Genomic DNA, 23639 nt, shown 5'->3' on the forward strand with positions numbered 1-23639 from the left:
TCATGTGGGTGGCAGTTTTGCCATTTTCATATGGAAGTGGTGCCGCTTAAACATGTTGCCACTCTATTTTATAAACCTGCATGTGCTGACAATTAAGTAAATCCAAAATTTTAATTTGGTTTCATTTTATAGGCAGAAATAAACAGAGGATTGTCCAAAAGGTACGCTTTATAAAAAAATATTGTGCATGTCCCTGAGTTGATTTAAAACCTGGCGGGGAATTTATCCCTCCTTGTATGCTGTGACAGGTACAGGGTCTCTCCTGTCATGAAAGGGCTGTCAGAGCCTCAGGACCCTAGTTGCTGAATTTTGAGAATAACAGGGTACGTCTTGTCAGCAGGGTACCGTATATCCTCAAATATAAGCAGAGATTTTTGGGCCAAAAAAATGGCCCACAAATGGGGGTCTTGGCTTATATTCAGGTCAGCGCCCACCCACCCCCTCCCGGACTTGTTGCAGGCCTCCTTCGGGCCTGCCGTATGATCTGTTGTGGTGGGCCAGGGCAGGAGGGATCCCCTCACATCTCCTGTCCTGGCCAACTCAGACAATTTTTTTTACCTCCCTCCCGCCACCCCACGTGTACCATTTGGAATCCCTGGTGTCCAGCTGTGTACTGGGCAGGAATGAGTTTGCCGCGCTCCTGTCCCAGGCTGAGCCCCTCCTTGAATGACCGCCTCAAGTTCTTACAGCTCAGCGGTGTACCGAGCATGAGCGAGCTTTCATGCTCATGTCCGGTGCTGAGCCGCTTGCTGAACGGCTGCCGCAAGTTCTCATGGCCCAGTTGTGTACCGGGCATGAGTGAGCTTTCATGCTCCTGCCTGACGCTGAGCTGCCCACCGTGAGTTCTTGCTGCTGTTTAAGACGACTTCCGCTGATGGTGCCATATATAGACGGGCCCTGATGTTTAATGATAATTCAGAGTTAAATAAGACCCGTAAATATTTGAAAGTTGTGACAGGTTAAATTGGGAAATCCCAAAGAAAAATGGGAGATGGAGAAGGAATTATATGATCAGAAAGCCAGGAGACAGCAGTTTTAGAACTAATTTGAATCAAACCAGCGAGTAATCTCTTGATAACGCAAATGAACATATCTCTATACTCCTCCCTCAATAGTCACGGGGGTTAGAGCAGAGCTGGCCCATGAATATTGAAAATTTGTGAATAACTTTTGGGCCAACTCTGACCCACCCCCGCTTCCCTCCCACCATCCTGGACATTACCTGGTTGTCTAGTGGTCTTGCGGGGCAGAAGCGATCTTCCTACGCTCCTGCCCCATGCAGATCATTCATCCAAAATGACTGCCGTGAGTTCCCGCAGACTCTCGAGACTACAACAGGAAGTCACGGCAGCCATTTTGGATGAGTGATCTGCACGGGGCAGGAGGATAGGAAGATCGCTCCTGCCCCGCAAAACCCCTAAACCAGCAGGTAAGGTCCGGGGAGGTCCAGGAGGTGGGGGGTGATTCTGGTTTTAGGAAATTGCGAAAAATTGAAATTGCGAGTTCTAAAACCACGAATCGGGAGGGAAATGTACTCATCTCATCAGTTCATCTACTGAAATACTTCAGAGCATGCCTGAACAGCTCAGAAACACCTTCTGATCCTGCCATTCCTGAGGGAACGAACCATGCCTCACGTTCATATAAGCTTGTATAAGACAAGCTCTGTATTGTTTATTGTTTAATAAAACAGGTGGTCTGATTGTGAACCATAGGGAGTGTGTTCACCCCAGCTAGATTCTGATAAATGTTCATTCTAAAGAATGTGTATTTCTAATTTAATTCTAAGTTTCCCTAGCATTTGTTCATAACTTTTATGTCTTGATTAATTCCACCTTCATTCTTGGTTATATTATTTTCTTGTAAATAATAAACCTTCATTGTTATTGTATTTATTTATTTATTTAGATTTTTATCCCGTCCTCCCAGTAGCTCAGAACGGTCTACAAGTGAACATACACAATGGAGGGTAATTAGACATATAAGAAGTGCAACAGGTTTGAATGATTGGATTTACAAGACTGAGATGTGATTTAAATACAGGCAATACAGCAATTTAAGAGTAGAGTTCAAATATAAGTAGTTTAGTTTAAGTACAGTTATGTGAGATTAGGTAGTTGTGTAGTTTAAGTACAGTTATGTGAGATTAGGTACAGTTTGTCAGAGGATAGACTAAGAGACGACTGTACTGAAATTTAGGGAGAAGATAGGAGAGAGGAGAGAGGGGTGCTTAAGGGGGGGGAGAGACAGAGGTGATCTTTAGTTGAAGAGGAGGGTCTTTACCAATTTGCGGAATGTTAATAGTGAGTTCTGTTGTCTGAGTTGGGGAGGGAGTTGGTTCCAGAGGTGTGGAATGAAGTGGCTGTAGGATCGTTTGCGGGCAGTTTCTGTGAGGAGGGACCTTCCGGGGGGGGGGGTGCATAGGCGTATCTCCGATTTTGAGCGGAGGGTGCGAGTGGGGTTGTAGATGGGAAGCTTGGATTTTATGTAGGAGGGGGTGGAGGAATGAATTCTCTTGTGGGCAATTGATTAATTCCACCTTCATTCTTGGTTATATTATTTTCTTGTAAATAATAAACCTTCATTGTTATTGTATTTAGCACTTATGCCATCTTGTCTGTCGGTATATATGGGAGGAGTGAGAACTCAGATTTGCCTATTTAGGGAAATATGAAACTAAGATGATTTTAGACCAGGGTGTCAAACTCATTCACATAAGGGGCCGAAATCTAAAACACAGGCTAAGTCATGGGCCATATTTTTTATTAAGACACTTAGGGATCCTTTTATCAAGCCGCGCTATCAGTTTAACGCGCGTAATAGTGCACGTTAAACCGCCGGATGCGCTAGACGCTACCGCCACCTCTTGAGCAGGCGGTAGTTTTTGGCCAGTGCCAGAGTTAGCGCGTGATGAAAAGTCATGCGCATTAACCCCGTTAGCGCAGATTAGTAAAAGGAACCCTTAGTCTTAGTAGAAGTATAGATCCTTCCTCACCATGAAACATCATTCCAGCGATCCACCTGGTTATTTTCACCTCATAGATGTTACCATACTTAGTCCCAACTTTATTCAAATAGTCATTCTAGGCAGGGGATGTTAGAAATTGGCCTATAGTTAGAAGACTGGGAGAGATCCAAAGAAGGTGAAGGTTTTGATAGTTTAGAGATCTGTGATCCAACTGCAGTCTCAGACTACGAAATCTAGAGTCTGTCTACAGAAGCAATCAGATTTTTTATTTATTTTTTTTTTAGAAAAAGCCAAAATTTGAAGTTGTGACTGCTTCTGGAGGACTGCCTAGTGCTGCCACCTTTTCATGGAAAGCCCTGCTTTTGGTTATCAATTCATTCCATATTCAGAACAAAATGTATTGATTTTGATGCTGCTTACAAATATTTGCAGAGAAGTAAAGTTTCCTTGCATTAAACTCCGGTTTATAAAGATTATCAGTTTTTTCCTTATAGATTTATCGATTTGGATTTTTGCCATATTTTCTCTAGTGTCCTACATTTTTTTTTAATGGAAATGTAATTGAGACGAATATTATGGTAAATTCCTAGATCTTACTATAATTTTGGTAGTAATAGGAACAATTGTTTCTATGAGGTTTGATACCCTATAGTTCCAGGTATCTAGTAAATAACTTGGATTATATAAGCTTGCAGTAGTCGGAAATTGAGAAATGAACTGTTGTCAAAAGCAATTTTCATCTACATTGTTCTCTCTAAGCTGAGTGGGACTGTTCTACCTACAACCCTGCCAGTAGAGGGTGCTATTTTACTATTACATTTTCACTAGAGAGGGACAAGCAAGCGCTGCAGGACTCCAGGAAGCCTGCCTATCTATAGTGACTGAATACACAATATTGAAGCACCCCCAACTCCAACCCCGACAGCAAAGCAGTTGGAACAGTGTCTACAATACCTTTGGACCGCACAATTTTGTAGACAGGGCTATTCTGTTTCCTAGTTATAAAAATAGTCACAGTACAGTAAATTCACCCAAATAATGATCTGAACATGGAATCGGAGACCATATAACTGGACATAAGATTCACATCTGCAACTGAATTAGAAAAGGCAATAATATCAAGTGAATGTCCATTATAGTGGGTTGGTTCAGGTGTCAGTAATGTCATATCTAATTATTCTAATAGATTTATATCAGTTGTGTCTTCCATGTGTAAATTTAAGCCCCCAATATCAATAATCGTGAGACTTGGGCAGACAGACGCATAATTGATTCAAATAGAGCAGATTGAATCGTATTCCAGTTTCTTGGAGGAAGATATATAAGGAGAATACCAAGAGGGTCTTGAGAAAATTCATCCATTACTTTAAGAGTCATTAATTCTAATCCTTCTACTGTAGTTGTAAGAAATTATTAAAATGAATGGCTAAAAAAGACTTGTATAGCAAGGTTAATCCACCTCCTCTTTTTAATGATCTTGAGGTATGATAATAATTATAGCCTGGAGAGCATAACTGAAGCAGCAGCAGGCTATCTGCATCAGTAAACCATGTTTCAGACACAAAAGCAAGACCTAGCCCATAGTCACACATCAAGTCTTTTAATAAGTGAATTTTGTTTCAAATTGACCTTGCATTAAAATAATAGCATTGTACTAGACTTATTAAGTCTTAAATAGAAGATTCATTTTTTAAAGGGATGACTTTTAAGTACCTTGAAGTTTCCAGAAATTGGAGAGGATAGTGATGACAGGTTGGAATATAAAAATCATTTGAGCTTGACTCAACACTTTGCCTCATATCATAATTTCTAGTTAATTATAAAAAGTAATTCAAAAGTATAGTAATTAATTTTATATTGGCCAAAAACCCACCCTAGAGTATAGATATATATACTGTATAGTTGATTTCACTTAACTCCCTTCTCTGTCATATGCTGTAAAAAATTTTTTCTGGGCAAAATAAAGTGGTTCTGTATGATATTATTAGTTTGTTTAGGCCTACTCCAGGACGGGTTGTTGGCCAACAGAAAATTGTATAATTAAAAAAGCCTTCAAAGCCTACAGTTAAAGATTACAACCAAAGTAGCAAAACAAAAATGTAGAAAAATAACATGAATCAAAATTTTAAAAAAACCCTGCAAATGATACAGCAATCTAAGCAAAACATTTTTTATTGCTTGAACATTCCTAAATGTATGTATTTCTATGGAAAATAAAAGCATTGTCTGGGTGTGTATTTCACATCATAATAGGCTGAAAGGAAAAGATATCTCTCCTCAAAATGAGCAGCATATAAATTGTAGCGTGGCCGGCCCTTGAGGCTTGCGGTAACCGGCCCACGCTTACAATATTCTCTCAGCGTGCTTCCCCAAGAGGGAGGAAGACCCTGTTGTGAATAAACTATCCTTTGTGGAAAAACAGAATGGCCTCACACAGGTAAGTTATCAAATAAGGAAATCAAATTTATTGTGTATCCGAGCAAGTCCAAACAAAAAGGCATGAAGGATAACAGTCTCAAAAAGGTAATAGCAAAAAAAATAGTGCAAGCAAAATCATACTGTGTTTACCAGCCTGGTCTGGTTAATTCTTCCAAAGTTCTTTTACTAATGTCCCAGGTATAGCAGAGTCTCTGGCAGTCTTTAACTCTCAAAAGTCTTCCTTGCAAATTGAAAAACAAACTATGGCACGTGGCAATGTGCAGCACTGACTTTTCAAATGCAGTGGCAGAAGGCTGGCGGATTTGCCAAAAACGGCTCCTTGTTGTAAAGAGCAAATAACCCGCAAACCCTCCGCTAAGGTGTTGGGCAAATCCTGCCCCAGCCTTCAGGATATTCCCACTCTATGAAAGAAATTGCTGAAGTTCTTTCACAGCAGCCATCTTGGCAACAAAGAAAAAAAAAACTTCCAATCAAAGCAAACACTTTGCTAGCATACATCCCTTAGCTAGCATGCTAAAGGAAAATCCTTATTGTCCCAGAAGAAATGGCAACATTCAAAAATAAACCAAAAAGAAAAGTTCACCTCAAAGCACGCTATGCCAAACACCAGTGCATGATTAAATCAACTAATATCCATTTCTTCAGTCAGTCCCACCTCTGGTAAAGCACTCCATTCCATTGCTTCATGTTCTGGGTTTACCAGGGTTGTTCCTTCTGACTCTGTGTCCAGCATTTCAACATCCTTGGGCTCTGGAGGAATTGGAGGCTCCTTCCACCTGAGAGCTTCTCCTGTTTCTCCCCTTCTCCTGGACAGCCAGCTTTCCAAATGCTGCCAAGCTGCTGTACCATGCCCAGTCCTACTCAGGGGCCGGACTTCTTTCAGCTGAGGCTGCCTTCTACCCTGTTTAGCCAGCCTCTTACAAAATGGAGGATTTAAAGGGGCCCTACCAGTTTTCACCAGGCTGTGTTCTAAAGCAGGTCTGAACACAGCCTGTGCTTCCTGGTCCTGTTCCTGCCTAACAGGGACAACGTGGTTAGCCCGGACCAGTTTCAGGGGATGTTTTTTATGATTCTTCCCTGGCACCTCGGGTTTGTGACAAAATTCAAAATATGAGTTATCATATCATACTTCCTTAATTCCTCATGTCAAACCCTGGGCAAATGGAGCACAGAGGGAGACTGAAACCAGGTCTTTTGGTTTCGGCCAAAAACAAGTTTAGGGCTGAAATTTCAGTTTCAGTTTCAGTCAAACCAAAGCAGAAACTGAAACCATAGCTGCTCCCCACACTATGGGCTCCTTTTACGAAGGTGCGCTAGCGGTTTTATCGCATGCACCGGATTAGCGCGTGCTATAGCACGCGCAAGCTGAAAATCTACCGCCTGTTCAAAAGGAGGCGGTAGCGGCTAGTGCACGCGGCAATTTAGCACGTGCTATTCCGCGCGTTAAGGCCCTAGCGCACCTTCGTAAAAGGAGCCCTAAGTTACAAGCTACGGCAGATAGTCCAGGTACTCCAACATGATCTTCCACTACATGTAATGTGGTGCCCATGCAATAGGTATGGAAAATTCAGGGCAATCACTGAGCACAGCCTCTGCATTTACCACAAATATTTTGCACTTACTGTATATAGGTTTAAAAATTAATGTACAGCAGGTGCATAAAAACCTCCTTGGAAATGCTTTGAAAATAAAGGCCTAAGGGGGAAGTCACCAACATAGGTTAACATTAAGAAGTGTGATTTTACAGTTAACCCCAGTTATTAGTAGCTAGGAGGGACATTTTCAATATGATGTCTAAGGGCTCCTTTTACTAAGCTGCGATAGTGGTTTTAGCGCGCGCTGAATTGTCCCGCACGCTAGACCTTAACACCAGCACTGAGCTGGCATTAGTTCTAGCCATGTAGTGCGGGTTTAGCATGCGCTAAAATCCTGCGTGCGCTAAAAACACTATCGCAGCTTAATAAAAGGCGCCCTAAGTCTGTCTCAGAACATCCAAGTTAGACGTCTAAAAAATTGGTCTGTAATGGAAAAAATGTCCAAAAAGACAGGACATTTCAAAAATGAACTAGATAAAGGTTTACAAGATTGTCAAATAAAACACATTCTCCTGGACATCCAAGAATAATATAACATAAAAATGTATTTCTAAATCGCAATACCTTATAGTTCGATGCTATGTACAATAAGAAGTAACTAAACAATATCAGTAAATTATAATTCAATTAATAATAATAATAACAGTTTATATACCGCAATACCGTTAAGTTCTATGCAGTTTACAGAAGATTAGTGGGGTACAAGTTGAGTTGACGTACAAGTTGAGTTAACTTAAGGGATGTGGGAACAATGGGGAGAAAGGGCAAGAGAGGGGAAGGAGGGAAGTGGGTCAGCTGTCTAGGTATTTCAGGAATAGGTGGGTTTTGAGGCGTTTCCTGAATACCTCATAAGTGGTGGGCAATAGGAGTTGTTCTAGGTCTTTACCCCATAGAGCAGCCTGATGTGAGAGAAGATGCTCATGGTGTTTTTTTAGTTTGCATCCTCTAACCGGGGGAGAAACGAAGTGCGAGTGGGAGCTTCTCTTGTGTTTGTTGGCTGAGAAGGAGAATAGGTCAGTGATGTATTTAGGGGTTAGACCGTAGAAAACTTTAAAACAGAGGCAGGCGAACTTAAACTTTACACGAGCTTCCATCGGCAGCCAGTGTAGCTGTTTGAAGTATGGCGTCACGTGATCGAACTTCTTTAGACCGAAGATTAGTCTGACCGCAGTGTTTTGCATTAGTTGTAATTGTCGCATATTCTTTTGGGGGATTGCTGAGTAGGCGATGTTACAGTAGTCGAGTTGACTTAATACGAGGGATTGTACCAAGATTCTGAAGGCAGAGTTATCAAAGTATGCTTTAATGGATTTAAGTTTCCAGAGGGTGAAAAAACTCTTTTTGATTAGGGAGTCCACCTGATCTTTCATGGTGAGGCATTGGTCCAGAGTTACACCCAGTATTTTAATGGTGGGCTGTATGGGGTAGTTATGTTTGTTGATGTCTAGTGGGGTTTTGGTGTCAAGAGGGCGCGGTGAAGCGACAAAGAATTTTGTCTTCTCAGTATTGAGCTTGAGTTTTGAAGTCTGTCATCCAATGTTCCATCAAGTTTATGGCTTCTGATGCTTTTGGAATTGTTTCCGAGATGGAGTTGGCAAATGGGATAATAATTGTAAAGTCATCAGCGTAACTGAATAATTTTATCCCCAGCTGGGTTAATTGAACGCTCAGTGAGGTCATGTAGATATTGAAAAGCAGAGGGGATAGTGGGGACCCTTGCGGAACGCCGGATGGGTTGCTCCAGGTGTTGGAGAGATCATTGTTGAAGCGAACCTGATAGGTTCGGGATGAAAGGAAACCATGAAACCAGTTTAGCACTTCGCCTCTGATGCCAATAGCGTCTAGACACTGTAGCAATTTCGCATGGTCTACAAGGTCAAAGGCAGAGCTCATGTCGAATTGCATGATCAGGGCACTGAGGCCTTTGCTTAAAAATAGGTGCAAGTAATCTAAGATGGCCACAATTACCGTTTCTGTGCTGAAAAGCGGTCTAAAGCCGGATTGAGTCTCATGAAGGAGTGAGAACTGGTCTAGATATTCCATATAAAATACTTAAAAAAAAAAAATCACAGAAACTTAAACATATCTCTAAAATGTTTAAGACTTCCAATAAGTTTTGATTATACACCTCCTGTCTTTGACATGAATTGTGCCTCCAGAGGCAACTACCAATATTCAGTGTTTTCTAACCAGCCAGAAATGGCTCCTGGATGGCTAAATAGTGCTTAAATAGCATAACATAATATAATAAAATTTATTATATAACAGCTACTTCACGGTTCTGTGCAGTTAACAAAAATTAAAATACAAATATACACGGTATAAACAGAATTAATGATGTAGTTTTGATAGTTGGTTTTTTCAAAATTGTATTACTAACTGAAATGTTCAGTCTTACTGTTGTGAATCACCCAGAACTGCTGGTGGGGCGGTATATAAGAAAATAAATTATTATTATTATTATTAATTAAAATATTTACCAAATAGATCAGTCTTTGTAAATTTTCTAAATATCAAATAAGAAGTAGAGATAGAAAGATACCTATTAATTTGTTTATCCCATAATGCTGCCTGATATGCTAAGATCTTACTAAAGAAGCGTTTATGCACATATCCTTTTACAGATGGAAAATCAAAGAGCCAAAGAACACGTAAATGTTTTCTATTGCCAATTATAAAATGATCCATGAGATAACTGGGTAATAATCCACTGAGAGCCTTGGAACAGGTACAGCCGAACTTAAAAATCACTCTTGCCTCTATTGGCAACCTGTGCACTTTATGGTAATACCTCATCACGTGATCGGATCATTTCAGTCCAAAAATCAAATGCACAGCAGTATTCTGGATAATCGAAAGATAGAGCACATTACAAATAGCTGGTCTATCTGTGGCTGCTATGATTTGGCTGGTCAGCTGATGAATATTGACTTGGCTGGCTATGTCAAACGTGGCTGAAAAGAGACCAGAAATTCAAAGCCGATTGCTAGATATGGCCCTGGCATTGTATTTCCAGGTTCTCCACTGACTGCAGGAGGTAGCTGGGCAGCCTTCAACTGGCTGACAACTGGCATCTAAAAAATTAGTCAAGTTCAAAGTTTTCTGCGTTCCTGTACCTTGAGCATCCCCTGATTTTTTAGGTATAGACTCGTAAATACTGAACATGGACAATAGGTGACAAACATTTCTTCTGATATGCCCACTATTTTCTTCAAATATTTCCTTCACATTTCCACTGGAGCAATTCGAGATTACTTGGGGAAATTCAAGAATCTTAGGTCGTTTCTGCTTAACTGATTTACGAAATGTTCCACTTTTCAATTTGTAAATTCTTTATCTTTAATCATATTAAATTGTATCTCCTGTAACTTGAGAATCTACAGTAAATGGCATCTTTTTCCATAATGTGAACTAGGATATGTGAGATATTAGCTTTGATTGCTTGATTTTGTTTTCTCTATTTCTGGTAACATTGCTACTTTCATTACAAACTGTATGAAACTTCAAATAAAAGTAAGGGATAATTATGAGTAAGGAAACATTGACAGAAAGATTTTCCTCTTCCGCTTAAAGCTCAATATTTGCACAGTTTAGGAGTTCTTATATTAATTCCATAGGGTGAATTACATCCCACAAATGATACAGGTATTGCTATCAGATTTGCATCAATTGAAGATTCCTGTTATTCTGGAAGAAAAAAATGAGGTGCAGGTTGCTTAGACATACATGAAAGCAAAAGAAGTAGCAAAACTTTGGAAGTAAAGAGATTAGCAAATTAGCAAATATTAAGCCATCATCTACAGGTAGAGCCAAGGTCAAATTTAAGATTCTTGCCCCATGGGCAAAGTCAGAGACTAGGAGAGGGGTGGCCTGTCAGCGATCAAAGAGTGTGGATGGTGCCCCTTTAAAAAGATATTGGCATATGGCCCTAAAGCAAGTAGAGATATGATCCTCTTTGGCCCAGTTAATTAACACCTTTAAAATATTTCCTCCTATTCGGTTCATGATGCATATTCCCCCTTTGGATTTAAATCCCTCTTATAGGATAGAATGCAGGGCAGACCTGTACTTAACTCCTTATTATTGCCAATTAACTGTATGTTAATGGCAGTTGATTGTTATTGCCTAATTAATTAATTAGTGTACATACAGATCTGTGATCCACACCCAACTTTGGGCAACCTCTACAGCAGTGAATCGCAAACTGTAAGAACATAAGAATTGCCGCTGCTGGGTCAGACCAGTGGTCCATTGTGCCCAGCAGTCCGCTCACGCGGCGGACCCCAGGTCAAAGACCAGTGTTCTAAATGAGTCCAGCCTCACCTGCATATATTCCAGTTTAGCAGGAACTTGTCCAACTTTGTCTTGAATCCCTGGAGGATGTTTTCCCCTATAACCGCCCCTGGAAGAGCGTTCCAGTTTTCTACCACTCTGGGTGTAGAAGAACTTCCTTATGTTTGTACGGAATCTATCCCCTTTCAACTTTAGAGAGTGCCCTCTCGTTCTCCCTACCTACTAGTATACTGCGGTCAGATTCTGGGTGTGCCACGAGAGACGTCCTGTATGCAAGTCAGCCAGCGCCGGCACCTTTCTTCATCTCCGCCGCCCCCCCCCCCACCCCGTGTAGTAATTTCAGAGTTAGCAGATAGAGGAATTTCCAAAACCCGGCAGTTTGTCTGGGTTTTGAAAGTCCCTAACCTCAGGGGGCCTACGTCTGGAGGGCCTCTGCACATGTGCAGACATTGACATGATGATGTCATGGGTGTATGTGATGTCATCGCTTCAATAGCCACATGTGCATGGAGGACCTCCAGATGCAGGCCCGAGTTTACAGAAAAACGTTTGCGACACACTGCTATGTATATTGTGCACTTATTCCTGATAATGAATGCATGAATGATGGTTCCTAGATGCATGCCCTATTGGGAAGGAGTGTATACCATGTATATAGATAGATAGATAGATAGATAGATAGTAGCTCATACTCTTTAAAAAAGCACTATGTGCAAACTGGGTGCTCATAATGACATTCATATCGAACTGAAAAAAAAAAAAAGAAAAAGAAATGAATATTTTCTGCCAATCTCTATTGCCAATCTCTATTGCTTGCCCTGGGATTATTAGCATGGAATATTGTTTCTATTTGGGTTTCTGCCAGGCACTTGTGAACTGGATTGGCCACTTTTGGAAACAGGATACTGGGCTAGATGTACCCAGTATTGCTACTCATCTTTATGTTCTTATGTTCTTAGAGGCCCAATGGATCTCGCCTAGCACACATCTGAACACATGCTCTGCTCAACAATGTCTCTCATCTGGGCCCAGGTTGAAATGACTGTTCCTAAGTATGAATAAACTCCAGACTTCACTTTAGCCATTAGCAGTCCTTCAAGCACTTTATGTGGCACCTTTGAGCTTTAATTAAACTATTTTTGTCAGTGTAATAATGAGAGATGCTGGGATTTAATTCTCTTAATATATTTTCATTTGTGAGTAAGTTAAGGTTATAACATTATAAAAGACTTCATGTTATTTTAACTTAGATTTGCTGCACAAAGAAATTCTCATTTCTTTTAATCTTTTAATTGATTAACCACTGCTTTAGCAGTAAAACATCTTGTGCCTTACATTCACAATTGGATAACATATATACAGAAACTATTGATAAATATGCTGTGAATAAAGATTTGGGATAGAAGCATTATGTTGCCCTGCAAATATATTATTATTGATGGCAATTGGATAAGCAGACAGACGTATTATCTTAGTTCTTTCTCTTATTAATTGCACTGTTTATTATGCTCTCTCAGTTCTGGTAGAGTCTGTTGATTTCTTAAACTGTGTTTCTGTTTCTCAGAATAAGATGGACTGCTTCCCATAGCTTAGAAAGAGAACACCAGTATTCATCTATCTAAGTGCTTTTAACTCGCTCTATTTCTGTAATGACTTGAGAGATCAATTAAAAGCCAGGATAAGAATGATCTGCATTGCTGATGAAAACATTGGAAAGTGGCCACACAGCTGGTCTGTGGTTTAATCTGTCTTTAAAAAAGGCAAGGTCAGGCTTTGTGGCTGCTACTCTTCTCACAGTCTTGAATCAATCATCCCTTATATGTAGAAATATGACCCAGACTTGCATAAGATGATGCATTACAAAAAGGAAATTCTTCAGGAGCAGGGTAATTGACATTTCAAAGTAATATGTGCCAAAGTATTATGCAAAACAACAAAGAAAGGCAAGGGAGGGGATGTCTTTACAATCAAAAAAAGGCTTCCAGTTTCAGCGTATAGAAGGATCCCAGTTTCAGCGTATAGAAGACACCTTCTTCAGGGGACACTGTGCTGAAGTGATGCTGTACAGAAAAGCTTGAACGGTGAAACTGCACTGTGCAAAACGCTGTGAGAACATAATAAACAGTGGAGTTAATAAGAAAAAAGAACTGAGTTAATACGTGAGGTAGTATGTAGGACATTACCATTAACCCTGATGGATTCTCCCTCACAGTGACAGAGCCACTTTAAGAAGTATGGCTCTTTCCCTGGCTTGGGGAAAGACAGGAAAGGACGAGTCCAGTACACAGCTGCCAAAGTAGATAAGAGGCAGGGCCAGATGGAAGTTGGGATTGAGCCCTGGGAGAGAGAAGAAGGAGGAGGAGGATTCTAATGACAGGCTTTGACTCCAACTACTCCTAGACATGATGTTTGGCTGAAATAAGCCAACTACCTATTTACTTAATGACTGTGAGCTCTGTTTTAAGGTCTGGCCTCAGCCAGATCTGGTTAACTAACTAAAAGACTAGAACCCTGTGGGATACAGGACCAGGAAGTGACATCAGAGGAAGAGCTGAGACCAGCAAGGGCAAAAGGAAGTAAACTTCTAACAGTGTCCAGGGCAGGTTTGCACTGGGTGCTGCTTTCCGGTTTCACCTTTTCCTGCCCTGCTTCTTCTGACTCCATATCATTGTCTGAGCAGAAGTCAGCTTGCTCTGTTAATTGGTCTGTCACCTGATCCGCTCTCTTACACCTAGGCTCAGTGTGTTTTCTCCTGATCCTTGGGGCAAAACCCGGGATGGATTTGGGTTTGTTATGGGCAAAACTCGAAACGGACTTGGGTTTGTCACAACGCACATGGCAGAGGGGCAGAGAAGAGAGCAGGGGGATGCCAGCCACCTTCGCTACACCACTGATCTTAATCTAGGCTTATATATGTAAGGCTGCCTTTCAATTGCCTACATTTAAGAGCCTAATTGATAAGCCAAGCATGAAAAATGGCGCATTTTCATCACATAGGTATTTAAATGTCTTTATCATATCTCTCCTCTTCTACCTTTCTTCCAAAGTATACATGTTGAAATATTTAAGTCTGATCCCATACGCCTTAGTAGCTTTCCTCTAAACCGACCCCGTCCTTTTTATATCTTTTTGAAGGTGCCATCTACAGAATTGCACACAATATTCTAAAAGAGGTCTCACCAGAGTGTTATACAGAGGCATCAATACCTCCTTTTCCTACTGGCCATACCTCTTCCTATGCAACCTACCATCCTTTTAGCTTTTGCCATCACCTTTTCAACCTGTTTGGCCACCTTAAGATCATCACATACAATCACATCCAAGTCTTGCTCTTCTGTCATGCATCTAAGTTCTTCACCCCCTAAACTGTACCATTCCCTCAGGTATTTGCAGCCCAAATGCATAATCTTACATTTCTTAGCATTAAATTTTAGCTACCAAATTTCAGACCATTCTTCAAACTTCGCCAGGTCTTTCTTCATGTTATTCACACCATCCGGGGTGTCTACACTATTGCTGATTTTGGTATCATCTGCAAAGAGGCAAATCTTACCCGACAGACCTTCAGCAATATCGTTCATAAAAATGTTACAAGAACAGGTCCAAGAACAGAATCTTGAGGCACACCACTGGTAACATCCCTTTCCTCAGAGCGATCTCCATTGATCACTACCCTCTGTCAACTTCCACTCAACCAGGCCTTGACCCAGCCCACCATTTTAGGACTTATCCCAAGGGCACCCAAATTATTTGATGTGTTTGGTCACTTTGAAGTAGAGATAAAGCTGAAGCTGTTTGCAGTTCTTGGTGAACAGATATGTCTCTACCAGAACAGAATTCTGATCATGCAATGGAAAATTTTGCATTGGGGTGACTGTCCATTAGATTGATAGTCTTTAGAGAGGAAGTCATCTTGTTTGGCCCCAAGGCTGAAGGGTCCCCATACATTTGACATTTTTGCATCAGTTCTTAAAGATATTTAAACAGAGCTTGCCATCAGATTAAATATTGTTAGAACAACAGACAATGAATTCAACTTTATGAAGGCCTTCTCTGTAACTGGCCAGTATGATGATAATGAAGATGATGAAGATGCAAGTAATTAATTAGACTGCACTGCTTCTAATGTGTTTGATAACAACAAGGATGATGATGAAGAAGTATTCTTTGCTATACGGAAGTCAAGTCTTTCAGACAGAGATTCCCCTGATCAATAGCTGCTGAGCCAGTCAAAAGACATCAGTAATACTGCAGCCTGGCCTGATTTAAAGGAACATTTTAATCAGACTGAGCAGGTAAGGCTAGACTCAAATAGGGCACTGGTCTTTGACCTAAGGGCCGCCACATGAGCGGACTGCTGGGCAAGATGGACCACTGGTCTGACCCAGCAGTGGCAAATCTTATGTTCTTATCTACTTTCTGCCAGTTCAGTTGTTCAAAACCTTTTGAGGTGTGTTGGTTTAATAATGACTCACAAGCACACTTGCATGAGTGACAGCCATTTTCAAAAATTTAATTTTACTAAAGGCAAAGTAGATTGAATTGTAGAGCAATAAAATTATTGGGGTAAAACACTAACAATAGTTGCATTCTTTAAAGTTATGATACTTTTACTCTTTATTCAAAACATATTATATTAGCCAATAATATTCTATTAGCCACTTAATTTTAAAGTGTTCTTTACTGCACCTTTACTTAAGTACTTTGAATAAGTACTTTAAACAACACTGAGTGCCAGGGCCTGCCAAATATCATCTCTGAGTGGCTCATTTCTTATTCACATACAGAGTTCCCCTATGAATTTGCGGTTTGTGGTTCACAGACCCGGTCATTTGCGGTATTTTCCAACCGCCTCTTCCTGTACTAAAGTCAGGCTTCACCAATCAGGAGCTGTGTGTCAAAGCAGCTCCTGATTGGTGAAGCCCAACTTTAGTACAGGAAGAGATGGTCGGAGCATACCACGAGTGATTTCCTTCACTCGCTGGTGCTCCAACTGCTCTTTCCTGCCTCCCCAGGCGAAAAACTGTATTTGCGGTTTTTTATATTCGCGGGGGTTCCTGGAATGGAACCCCCCACGAATATCAGGGGAGTACTGTATTTCAATATGCACATCGTCAAATATGTTTTCTTTTGTTTTGAAGCTTTTAGCTGAAATCAACCACTCTCACACAAAACACCAACAAACAAATCTATCACACTCTTCAAACTACTCATACTTTTCATGAAAAACTCATACCACATTTTCTTTTCTTTTCTTTTTTTTATTTCAAAAGCATCATTAGCTCACATAGCTAAACAACTGTGTACTGTTCAAATATTCTGTCACTTCAGCTTGTTAGTATTTTTTCCCTAGGCAGATTTACATTCTTGATACTGTAGTTAGCAGTCTTTGGAAGTTATTCATACACTGCCAATTGAAAAAGGTTTGTCACCTCTTGCTTTCGGCTTCTGTTTTCAAATTCACTTGAGCTTTCTTTCCTTAATCAGGTTTTTATTCAAGCACGCCATTCATGCATATCAAACTAACCCACCCAAATATTTATTTAAGCACATATTTATTCCTCAGCTCCCATGTAGTCATTTCCACAGGAAAAGAAACACACACATACACACACATCTGCTTAATATATTCATACTACACATCCTCATCTTTCAGATCCCAAACAAACAATTTCAGCTTTTTTCAGAACTCAAACTCAGGCCAAGCCCCCAGGCCCTTACAAACAGAGCAATATCTAGTTGTTCCTTTCCTTGCCAATAATTCCTCAATGTTCTAATGGTTTTTCCTAGGTATTTTTTTGTACCTCCCTTTGAGCATGAACTGGGCCTGGATCAGGCAAGAGCCTGGCATGAGTTCTCTGCTGGCAAGCTTTCCTGCTCATTACCGCACAATATCAGCTATCTCATTAATCAGTAAGTTTCAAGTTTTATTTTAATTTGATGAATCGATTAATTTAATTTACTAAGCGAGTTACAACATTGAAAAAAAATAACATTTATTTTAACATAATGTTTAAAAATTTTAAAACAGTAGTTAAGACCAACAGACTTACAGACCAACCGAGACACTAGGTAAAAAAAGTTTTAGAGTGCAGAAGAGAAACATAAATGGAAATAACATTAGCATTCTTGTGCAACTTGTACTCCACAGCATCTCTCTCTCTGATAGCCCCAGACAGTCCCTCACTGTGTATCCCCCAAACCATCCTCCCCACCCCTGACCTAGAACCACATTTCTTTGATTGGCAAATCCTTTTGGGTTTGTGTGCTCCCAACCATCACTTATTATCATCCTTAGCACTCCCAGAACCTCATTCCTGCATCTCAGTACTCTACACATTGTGGTTGATATACTGCTTTCTGTACAAATATTAAGGTGGTATATGGGATCAAAAAGGAATCATCCACAGGAAAAGTACAATCCCATGGACTGAAGCATAGAATGCTAATACAAAATGCTAGAATGCTAATAGAATAAGCACTCATGTCCTGATTCTGCAAAGCACATCTAAAGTTAAGCGCCATTTGGACGTCCATGATAGGTGCCCTTTGTGGCTCATTAACCACTAAGTTTGGATGCCTAAGTCCTGCTCAGCATTAGACAGGACTTAGGTGCCATTTAAATAATCAGGACCTCAGCCTTTATCAGGAAAGACGCAGCTAAAAAATAGATGCAGCATCATTTATTGAACCCTTGAGAAAGCCTATATAAAGGGTGAAACGGGTCCTGCCTGGCTTTGGATTATTTGCATCTATTTAAGATAAGTTATTTTGTTTCTTTCCTGGGTGGATAATGATTTATATAGAACAGAAGAAGAAGGACCCATTGTTGGAAGTATTTTAAAGAAAGAAATAATAAAATAATTAATTTATAATCATAGAAGGCAGGAGAGGTTTCGACGACCGATGATTGAAACTTGGAACTTCTAAGTCTTGGCCTTGAGTTTCATTTATTTATGTCCAAGCTGGTTTCTGCGATCCTCAACCACCCTGTATCAACATTCTATGCTTCAGTCTATGGAATTGTACTTTTCCTGTGGTTTACAATACCCCAGTCCTGCTCATCCTGTTGCAGCCAATTTGCCAGCCTCGAGAATATGTTTTGTACATCCACACACACACCAGTCTGCTGGAAGAAGCATAGGAGCACTTTCTAAGCTCTTGTATGGATGAAAGAATGGGGAAAGGAAGTATGAGGAAAGAATAGAAAGCAACTCTATCTACTTAAGCCTAACTAAGAAAAGCCTCCTCAGACTCCAGCAGATTCAGAATGCTGCGGCTAAGTAAATTTGATCACGTCTCACCACTTCTGTCCAAGCTTCTCTGGCTTCCAATAATCTCCAGGGTCCACTTCAAATGTGCCTGCCTAACTTTCAAGATCCTTCACAGCATTCTCTCCCATTATTCCACTATCTTGGAATTCCTCTAATCTCAATTCCACCAGATCCTCCCCAAAATTAAAACTATCCTTCCCGTCTATAAAAGGTATATCCCATGCTGGAAAACTAGGGACATCCCTCCCCTTTAGAATCACCGAGCTCTGGAACAACCTTACATCCCCTCTCCGAAATTCGAGCTCCCTCCAACTCTTCCGAAAACATCTGAAAACTTGGCTTTTCTCAAAAATGTAACACCTTCCCCCTCTCTGGTACCTAAACCCTCTATTCCTCCTTTACTCTTAATCCACAATCATCCTTTGGAGTTCCATTCTATCTTAGTCCTGTAAACCGTGCCGAGCTCTACGATCGTGGAGAAGATGCGGTATACAAGCCTAAGGTTTAGTTTAGTTTAGTTAGTAATGGAGAGACAGTGAATGGAAGAATAAGAAGAGGGATAACACTTGGAGGGATTATAGGGGAAGATATGCCAGTATTCTATAAAGATCTGGCATCCTTTATAGATTAGGGGCTCAGCATGGATCTTTTTGGCACCTAATTTTCATCAGTTTTATCATTCCTACTCATATTCAGAAATGCATTACTATATCCCACAGATTCCGGACTAGTCTGGTAAAGGTGCTAAGGAAGGAAAAATTATGTTACCTGCTAATTTTCATTCATTTATTCCTACCAGACCAGTCCAGGCCAGTTTATTTATTTATTTTTAAAATTTCTATACTGTTTAAAACTAAATGGTTAACATGAATTGCATACATAAATAATAAAAGAACATAATAAAACAAAACAATCCTAAAAACATATCTGCAAAATAGCAGCAAAAGCTTGAATAAAAAGGTCTTGAATAATTCTCCAGCTATACCAGAAAAAATTACTAACTAAATACTTAAACATGTGCACTCCCCTATACACCCACCAAAACCCTTTTTTACTGGCATATAAGTGACTTCTACAGCCATAAGGCCTATTGGGGTGGTAGATAAGTGGGTCTAGTGGATTCTGGAGGTGGTTTGGGGGGAACTGTAGTGAGAAGACATGGTACCATTTTTGTGAAGTTCACAGCAGGGTCCTGTAAAGTACCCCACTATTTAGGTAGCATGTCTGGGTGTTCAGTCCATCACTTTACAGACCCCTCCCACGTCCAACAGGACTTGTTCTAGGTGTTTTGACTTGGACGAAAAGTTGGACGAAAATGTGGTATAAAGATGGACGATTTAGCAGCTTGGACGATCAGATCAGCAGGACGTATATTTAGATGATTTTCAAAATGAAAAAAAATGTGGATGTATTTTTCGAAAATGTGTCTTGAGCTGTTTTTTACTTTGGACGACTTGCGAGTTGAACATAAACAGACTTAGACGTCCCTTTCAATTATGCCCCTCCAAGCATATTATTTTTAAACAATTCTGGTATGATTCCATACAAGAATTGGCGATAGATCATTACTGCTTTATATTGTATTCTGCAAACAACTGGTAACCAGTGCAGTTGTTGGAGATAGGGCAAAATATGGTCATATTTCAACAATCCAAATATCAATCTTGCTGCTGCGTTTTGAGCTACCTGCCCAGTTTATGGTCATCGTTTTTCTGTTTGTCTAATCTAATTCTTTCCATCCAATAAGGTTCAGGGTTTTTCCCCCCAATTACTTACTCTTCCCAGATTCCTTACAGGCAACATATAGTCAAGACTAGGTTATCCATTGCATGTCAAGTGAATGGATTATCACACAGGCCATTGCTTTGTCATTCAAAGTACAGCATTTCTGTGTCTGCATAGTGCCCTTAAAGGGTAAAGACAAAACAAAGCAAGGAGAACTACAGTAACTTGTACAATGATACAGGCAAAGTTTATTAAAATAATTGCAGTTAAAAACACCTTAAAATTAAACCATGGACCCAACACAGTCCGTGTTTCAGTACACGCCTTCTTCAGGGATCCTAGGTTGGAAAGCAGTCAAATTGAACCGCAAAAAGCATGCTGAAGCCTGTCTGAAGAAATCTATCAGCCCACGTACAAGCTGCTCTTCGACGTTCGTCTTCACACAGGCTTCAGCATGCTTTTTGCAGTTCAATTTGACTCCTTTCCAACCTAGGACCCCTGAAGAAGACGTGTACCGAAACACGGACCGTGTTGGGTCCCGTGGTTTAATTTTAAGGTGTTGTTTATAACCACAATTTTTTAAATAAACTTTGCCTGTATCATTGTACAAGTTACTGCAGTTCTTCTTGCTTTGTTTTGGCTTCGACCCTTTTACTGCAGATTTTGTTGGTTCTTCCTTTTTTTGTTTGTGTTGCCCTTAAATTACACAGAACTACAGGTTTATAGATAAAATATTAAGATGAATAGGAACTACAATAAAAATAGCAAAGGAAAAGAGAGAAAAAAGAACTAACTGCTACTAGTATTCTACAACCACCTAAGCCCCATTCAAGGAGCCTCCAATAAAGCCTGGGAGAAAAGATGAGCTTTCAGAAGAGACCAGAACTTTAAATAAGAAAGTTCAGTACATAGTTCTAATGGGAGTGAATTCCAAAGCATAGGGACAACAGAGAAAAAAGCCAAATGATGAGTAGTATTTTATTAAGATGATAGATATCAAGAAAAGTAGTTATTTTTCTCCTTTTAAAAATTCTTAGAAGAGATAAAATAAGAGCTTAAAATAAATATGAGAAATGAAAGCAAATTCCCTTGTGGCCATTTAATTATGTTGTTCTCTAGTGATTGTCAGTCATGGTACAGTAAAAAAAAATAATGAAATGTACTGCGGGTCATATGAAATAAAAATTAAAACTAATAAACAAAACTAATTCTGCCAACTGATGTTCTTCATGCTGTCAACTTACTTTAAAAAAAAAAAAAGAATTGGAAATGTCAAATCAGAGTTCCTGAAGCACACAAATCAACTGGAAATAAAAAGTTTTCAATAATCAACTTAAAACAAAGTTTTCAGTACTTGAGGCTCTTTAACATCTTTGGAGCACTGTACAAGCCAAGAGGCTGTCATACTGAAGGAAGACATTATTTCTCCTTGAGGCACACCCTTTATCCTTATTGCTAAGAAAAGGTCAAAAAGAAAGAAAAAGAAATTTGTGACGGAGGAAAAGGTATAAATTCAAAGCCATGAAGAGCCCATAGGGAATGTATTATTCTCCTTCTGGCATCCTTTTTTACTTCCCTGTTTTACAATCTTTATATATATTAAATAAAGTCTAAACAGTACAGATACAAAACCAAACCAAAGGAAATTGCTGAACAAGGAACTTGTCTGATCTTTCTTGTTCTTACATAATAATATGTCAAGTTCAATAAAATGTGTAGCTTCCCAAGGGCAGGCAAGGAATACCTAAGCCACATTAAAGCTATGTAATAAGTACAGTGCAGTTGTAAATTGGCTAAGATGGCCAGTTGGTGTAGAGTCAAGCTTCATGATATACTGTCCCCTACAATAATAATAAATAAAAAGTAAAAAAAATTGGTTGTTCACTAATATTATCCCCCCCCCTTCCTTTTATGAAGCTGCGTGTTTATCACAAGCCGGTAAAAGCTCCAACGCTCATAGAATTCCTATGAGTGTCAGAGCTTTCACCACCATGGCCTGCGATACAAAAATCCTAAGGTGTAGCACTTGTGACCTCCACAAGTAAATCAGTGTTATCCTTCAGGGATACTACAAAACATAACCCTGAATCCCTCTTCCCTGAATGGAGTTAAAGCCCCAGTGGGCCAAAAAAAGACTCAGTTCTTCCCTTGCCCCTCTCTTGCCAGAGCAGATCCATTAAGGAAGGAATTCCTCTTGTGCCCCCTTCTTTCTCACCACTGTGTGAGTTCAAGCAAAACCAGTTTGAATGTCAGAACCCAGCACAGTGGAAAGGGGGTTATTCCTTTTTACTCCCTTCTCTTTAGTTGCAGCCTCAGTGGTAGTCTTCTAAGAAAGGGGGGGTGCAGCTCTTTTCCCTAGGAATAGGAAAGGGTTACCTTAGTCTATGAGGGCCTTCTGGTGCTACATGAGTTGGGAACTTTGGGATCATCACTGCCTTGCGACCTCATCTGGAGTATTGCGTTCAATTGTGGTCTCCTTTTTTTTTTTTTTTTTTAGTTCAATATTTTTTATTAAGTTTTATGAAAAGATACAGTCCAAATATATATTCAGATATATGTAAGACACTGGGATCTCGAAACTAATAACATTTAGTGTAACACAGCAGTAACTACAATCAATTGTAATTAGGTTTGAAATCTTCTAAGAGAACCAAAGTACTTGGACTGCTTATAAGAAAACAGTAAAGAAAGAAAGAAGGAGAGAGAAGAGAAAGTAAAGAGAAGAAGAGAAAGAGAGAGAGAAAGAGAAAGAGAGAAAGACAGGAGTGTCTATGAAACAGAACTAACATAGGAGTCTAAGAATTTCCAAGGCGAGTTGCATAGTGTCATGTTCATGGATAGTCGAGCAATATTTTTCTTCTCATAAGCATATGATTCAAATTTATGATACATGCACAAAGATTTCCACCAAAAAGTATAATCCAATAATGAAGAGGATTTCCAATTCTTTAATATATGCATAAGGGCAGTCACAAACATAGTGTCAATAAGTTTAGGAGGACAATTCGAAAGAATAAAGCAGGGGTGCTGAGATCTGAGAATTATAATATCCAAGGTAAGTTCATCCGAACAGTTAGTAACATGTTTTATAGTGTCCCAAATGCGAGACCAGAAGGAGCGAACTGGAGTACAGTGGAAGAGCATATGATCAAGGGTTCCGGCCTCCTTCATACAATTCCAGCATATAGAGTCTTGTTTAAGTTTGGCTTTCCACATCCGAAAAGGAGTCCATACCGCATTCCACATGACGAAGAACATTGATTGTGAAACTCTGGAGGATAAGAGAGGACGATTTGTCGAGGACCAAAAAAGATCCCAGTCAACATCAGTAAGAGGGGTTGTTAG

This window comes from Geotrypetes seraphini, chromosome 2 (genome assembly GCF_902459505.1).
Source record: "Geotrypetes seraphini chromosome 2, aGeoSer1.1, whole genome shotgun sequence".
NCBI classification, from domain to species: domain Eukaryota; kingdom Metazoa; phylum Chordata; class Amphibia; order Gymnophiona; family Dermophiidae; genus Geotrypetes; species Geotrypetes seraphini.